Genomic DNA, 6,451 nt, shown 5'->3' with positions numbered 1-6,451 from the left:
CGACAAGGCCCTTTGTCTGACGCTGGCCCTTGTGTGCACTTGCTTCAGAGACCTTGTGACACAGGAAGCCTTCAGGAGACGAGCCCATATTCTTTGGCTTGACAGTAAGAGTTAATTGCATTTCATTGCACACAACCATGCATGCACACAGTAAAATCCCCCAAGTTAAATCAACTCTGCTCAGAGTACATATGGTCCCTCTCTAAATAGTGTTAAAGTAACACTGAAGCAGAGTTAAAGTTAATGTGATGATTAAGCAATTCTGTGACTGAAGTCAGTTGTAGTTCCTGTGTCTCTTTTTTCTTCAGTGATTCTGCTTGTTAACAGCAGGTGTTCATCACTAATGCACAATCATCACTTAATTGCTTATTTATTTCATTAACTTTAACTCTGCTTCAGTGTTACTTTAACACTATTTAGAGAGGGACCGTATGTACTCTGAGCAGAGTTGATTTAACTCGGGGGATTTTGCAGTGCAATATACTACTGAATGCTAACTATTTCAGTAGGGGTTCAATCTTCAGCTGGTTGGCAGGAGCAGCCACTGACAGGTCACATGACCTGGTGGCAGCTGCCAGTCTGATTCTGGTGGGCTGGTGGCTGGCAGAGTACAACACGTTCCCTATCACTCTTGCTGCATGGAAATACATAATCATTTTATTATTATGAATATAATATTATGACTCTATTCTTTTGTATGATTTACAAAAGTGAACTGATTTTTTAATCTGTGTGATGTTACATGTGTACAGGTGTCACAAATTGGACTGTGTTCTCCACATCCTACAAGACAGAGTACTATAAAATGTACAGACTGGAAACTTGTAGGCAATGTGGAGACATTTTCAAAAACTGCACTCCAGGAATGAATTCATTGTTGGTCGTTTCCATGGGGTGTTTTGCTTTCAATGATGAATTAAAACACAACAAAAACAATGAACATTGAAATATTTCCTTTCTTTGTTTGCTTTCTTTGCTAACCTGTAGGATATGTAGGTAGAGGAAGAAGGGGAAAACTTGTGGGAATTTTTAGTGAGGACACCCACCCAGACTTCTGCAGCGAGTTCTGCCAAATCTGTGCTGACCTGATTTGAGTGTGTTGTGAGCATGGATCTAGTGCAGTGCAGTATTAAAAAAATGAATGTGTGATTGATCATTTAATTCTATGTGGAAGTTTTAATTAATTTTGAATCTCCTGTTTTTTATTTTGTTAGTAATTAGTCAGTGTGCTTACGATGTGCTCCCAATTTGGTTTTCCTTATGTTTTGTGTTCAAAGTTTCCCTACTTTATTCAGTGTATGTTTTACCTTCTGTGTTAAAGTTTTTTTTTTTCTATTTCATTGTGCTGGTAATGCATTTTGCCTGCATTTAAGTGATATGTTCTTATTATATTATATAAATGTTATGTAAAAGTAATTTACCCTTGTGAAGTAATATATAAGTATAAAATTACAGAAGACAACCTGACAGTGAGTGCTGCTATACTTCAGTCACATACAGTTTTATTAGTGGTAACCTTTGTGAGAGATGGCACAAATATTCAAATTTCTTCATTGAAGGTTAGTGCCCTTACTAACCTTCAATGTGCCCTTACTGATGGAAAACATGTATACTTATCTTCAAACAACAATGACACACTAGAGTTTGAAGAGGGTGTTTCATATTTTCTGAAAAACTTAACAATTAGTAAGAGATATGACCGCCAGAATGTATATTTTGACCGGTCATCTAGTAAATTCATTGCAGCAGCACTGGCCTTTACTGAAGATGAGGAAAAGGCTGCTAAACAGGCCCTGTGTCCTCCCTCACACCCTGACAGAGGAGAGGAAGACATCTTCTCCCAAGGAGACTACTGGACTTTTCAAGGGAGAGTGGAAAAAGTGAGTTATTTTAATGCCATTACTGGGTGCTTACATGGAGATGAAAATGAAGAATCAAATTTATTTACAAAGGTTTAATTTTTTCAATTACTAGAAACAATAATATTAAATTAGTAAAAAAAAAAAAAAAAAAAAACCCTCAACCATAAATTATTTTCCCGTAACACAGGGGTCTCCATACTCGCTCCTGTAGGGCCACTGTCCTGCAGAGTTCAACCCCCATTAAACACACCTGAACCAGCTGATCAAGCTCTAAATAAGCATATTAGAAACTTCCAGACAGGTGAGTTGAGGCAAGTTGGAGCAAAACTCTGCAGGACAGTGGGTTTGAGTTTGGACACCCCTGCCTTAACACGACGTAACCATTGGCTATTATTCTGCAGATATAACCTCTGAGGATGGCTGAAGTGCAGGAACCAGGTGCCCGTCCTGGACCTGTCCCTCAGACGTGTATCTGTGGAAAGACGAAGCATTGTGTGAGCTCTAAGTGCTCTAAGTAGAGCTCACACATCTCAAGGTGTTCATTTGGGAGAGCAGAAATGGCTAAATGAATTCATCAATGTACATGACTGTTGAGGTACACAAGATAATGCAAAATGCATTGCTGCTTCTCTAGAACTAGGGATGCACAATATTGGATTTTTGCCAATATCCTACATTTTTTAACTCATTTTGGCCGATAGCCAATGCTAATATCTCTTTATCCTGGACATATTTACAAAGTGTATATGTGTCAGACTATTAAATAAAAGGTTCTCTGTTAATATTTTAAATGAAAGGTTTATATGTAGATGAAGCACATGTTTATGTTTGAGTGGTACCACCTTGTGTGACAAGAAAATATTCTTTAAAAGCACTTCATTGCTAGATTACAATTACCCTCAATGAAAATGTTTCTGCTGGAAAAGATGGTTCTGTCTTAACTGAACAATGTTTTCTCTTTTTGATAGATGCTATGCTTATCTTTTTGATGATACAGATTCTGAAGATGTGGATTTGAATGAAGCAATTGCAAGATCCTTCCTAGATGTGAATCAGTCACAGCACACAGAGTGAATGTAATTGTACTGTATAGACAAAATTAATGAGGCTATACACTAAACATGAACAGGTGAATTAAGGAAATAAACAATCAGCTATAAAAATGGAATCTCAAGTTCAACTATGTGTGTTCAATAGTGTTATCTACTATGTGATTTGCAACGTTTTTCAATCTACATTCTGGCATGGTGCATTCTCCTTTTCCTTCAAAGTCAGTTGATCTTCTCTAAATAAATCTTTTTACCTCCTGGGATGGCATTTCAAGTGACATGATCAGTTTTAACATCACAAGGAAGTGTGTGTGGGAAGGAACTGAACAGACCATGAGACATCTAAATTTCCTACCTTCAAAGACCGTTGTCATTAAATTTACAGATGATGTTGGCATTCCTGAAGGTGAAACTGACCAAGGGTGTCCAAAACGTGAATCCTTTAGGCTTGTCCTTCTGCAACAGTGGAATGTTTGAGGGTGTAAGGATACGAAAGTCTTAACATGTAACCTGGCTGGTACTGAGAAAAATGTCACAGAATTATTCCAGTTAGTAATTCAATTGTATTTTTAAAAGCCTTTTTTTCATGTCTCTCTTTATCTATTTATTATTTTTTTACAGCTCTAAATAACAGCAGCTATATGAGGGCAGATGTCAATTGTCCAATCTTTACTTTTGTATTTATTCTAATGTGAAAGGTGCAGTCAGTGATTCTTGAGTTTGTTTTGCTGGTGTAACCGGTCCCATGTGATGGGATGTGGACTCTGCGGGGTGCGTGTGTGAGAGAGAGAATAAAATGGACATCAAACTTCTTTGACTGATCTCTAGCTGCCTCTTTATTTTCTGGACAGACGGAAGAACTAGACAAATGGAGAATTAACATTAGAAAGCATGTATTGTGTGGCTTCTCAAAAACTTCATATTTGGCTCCTTGAGCCACCAGACATCCTCATCTCAGTGTAGCTTAGCAGTAACTTATTTTATGTAAAACATATATAACACTTCACATAACAGTTTCATAAGATTTTCACATAACAGTTTAAACAATAAACATATCAGAACAATGACATACTTGGACAAACGAAGCATTAATATTAGAAAGCATGTATTGTGTGGCTTCTCAAAAACTTCATCTGTTAGGAAATAACAGCACATAGCCTAAGCCACGCGAGCATACAAACAATATAAACTTCGACAAAAACGCCACATCGGTGTAATCCCACACTGTAAATCAAGTTTAAACACTCAAAAGAACAGTTTTTGACATGAACATCAACTAATATGTTGAAATTGTATTACCTTTGGCTCCGTGAGCCACCAGATATCCTCATCTCAGTGTAGCTTAGCGTTACTGAGCCACAGGAGAGAACGCGCCCAAAGTTAAGCGTTTCTTAAAGGGCCAGTACACTTCATTACAAATCATATATAAAACTCCAAAAATATACATACCAGCATAATTAAATCAAAAGACAATACAATGAAATCAAATAATATATTCAAAATAAGAGATTCAGTGTTTTTAATAAGAAAGAAAAGATTTTGAGTGAAAATAATAATCGTTACACTGGCCAATCAGGGTCTTTGGCTTTATACTGAGTGTTGTAGACAGAGAATCTTGTGAAAGCAAAACCTTTTGATTTCTTCATTAGAGATGTACTTTAAGCTGTGCCTTCACTCCATGATTTTTCTGTGATTTTGTGGTGTCACAGACAAATTTCCAAGCTCATGCCCGTAGGCGGGGGGGGGTTCGGGTGGTTCGAAAATGAAGTATTTGAACAAAAGGAGGAGAAAAACCGCAAAAAGGTCCACTTTTTGAAAAAAAGAACCCCCCCTTTCAATAGGCTGGCTACAGACCTGAAGCTCTGCAACAAAACCCTCAGATTGCTATGTCCACACAAAGCCGGAGCTTACCCTAAACCAATCTTTTTTTTTCCTTGTCTCAAAAAATATCAGCGTCCACACGAAACCACTGGAACGACTCAAAACGATGTAGTATACATGCCAGACCAGTATGTGGCGCTGTAATTCTGCCACAGAGATACACTTAAAACAGAGAACAAGACTTGGAGCATGCGCATTAATCTTGCACGCTGTATACAAACTATAGTAAAGCTTAGAAATAACGCTTTATTTTGGCTCAGTAGCTTCTGCAGCACGAACACAAGCATCTAGAGTCTGCTGTTGTTGTTGTTGCTGTTGTGGTTGTTTTGTTCTGTTAGCGGCGTCTGACTAGGGTCGACACGTGGGGTGATCATCATTTCTCAAAATATACGGATAGGCTGTACACACGAAAACGCAAAGACGGCGTTTTCAGATTTATCCACTCTGGGGGCCGGTTTCAAAAAATAGCGGTTTCACCTTCCGAAAACGGTGAATCTATGTGGACGAAACGCCTATTTGATACAAAATTTGTGCGTATTCACAAAAACGCATCTCGGTGTGGGCGGGGCCTTGTTCACCCTGTCTATATAAGCCTGGTTCACTCACTCATTCCCTGTGAAGTGTTGTTTAGTGTAACAGCTGCAATTTTTCCCGGTTTTCTCTATCTTGGTCTCTTGATCTCTGCCTGTTCGTGGATTTCCCTGTTGTGCCTGTGTGTTTCTGCCTTGTTGTTTGTTGTTTGTACCTTGTGTATTTTGACCCTTTGCCTGGTTTTTGATCTTGTTTATGGATTATCCTTTTCAATAAAGCTGCGTGTGGATCCTCAGCCTTCCAGTCTCGCAGCAGTCACGTTACATTCCTCATCAATCAGCTGTATGAAATGTCAGATGACCTACGTAGGTCTGGGGCAGGGCAAGTGCCGCGTTAAATGTGTATAAATATTTTTAATGTGTTATTTTTTATTGTAATTAATTTATCTATTTGTGTATGTGTGTGTGTGTATGTGTGTGTATATATATATATATATATACACACACACACACACCCACTCACATGCTGGATGTGCGCATACAAGCCAAGTCAAAGTCAATTTTATTTCTAAAGTGCTTTATACAATATAAATTGTTTTACAGAAGCTTCACAATAGAAACAAATTCAAATTCTGCTGTAAAGCATGTCTAACAAGCCAGTAGTGTCATTATACAGCTCAAGTCAGTTCAGGATCGATTCAGTTCAGTTCGATACCTGTGTAAAATTCATCAGTTGTGCATATATACTGTATATACAGTGTATTTGCTCACATGTACATGCAAGTGCTGTGACAAACTCCTGCACCTCCTGTACACTCCACTGCACACCGAAGCTAAAGACACAAGGTGGTAGTTTTACATTTCTCACATCTGTGTTTAGTTACTACACAAAAATACAATTTTTGGAATACAACCCAAATTCCAGAAAAGTTGAGACGTTATTTAAATTTGAATAAAATGAATATGTCACATGAGCCAATATTGTATTCACAACAGAACATAGATAACATAAATGTTTAAACTGAGAAATTTCACAATGTTATGCACAAAATGAGCTCATTTCAAATTTGATCCCTGCTGTGTGTAAGCAATCTGAAAACAAAAATTATACACGTGTACTCCACGCGGC

General features: G+C 37.9%; 1 long non-coding RNA gene across 1 annotated transcript; it reads right to left on the bottom strand.

Annotated features, from left to right (window-relative positions):
* Window positions 1-2,251: 2,251 nt before the first annotated feature.
* Window positions 2,252-4,371, bottom strand: LOC127509009 (uncharacterized). Its single transcript, XR_007929092.1, has 4 exons — window positions 4,211-4,371; window positions 3,585-3,675; window positions 3,267-3,431; window positions 2,252-2,334 (listed from the first exon to the last, which is right to left on the bottom strand). It is a non-coding gene; the product is annotated as an uncharacterized LOC127509009 (long non-coding RNA).
* Between the last annotated feature and the right edge of the window lie 2,080 nt (window positions 4,372-6,451).

The sequence above is a fragment of the Ctenopharyngodon idella genome, chromosome 3, assembly GCF_019924925.1.
Source record: "Ctenopharyngodon idella isolate HZGC_01 chromosome 3, HZGC01, whole genome shotgun sequence".
NCBI lineage: Eukaryota > Metazoa > Chordata > Actinopteri > Cypriniformes > Xenocyprididae > Ctenopharyngodon > Ctenopharyngodon idella.
Note: the sequence above shows the minus strand (reverse complement) of the source record. Positions and strands in the feature narration are given on the sequence as shown.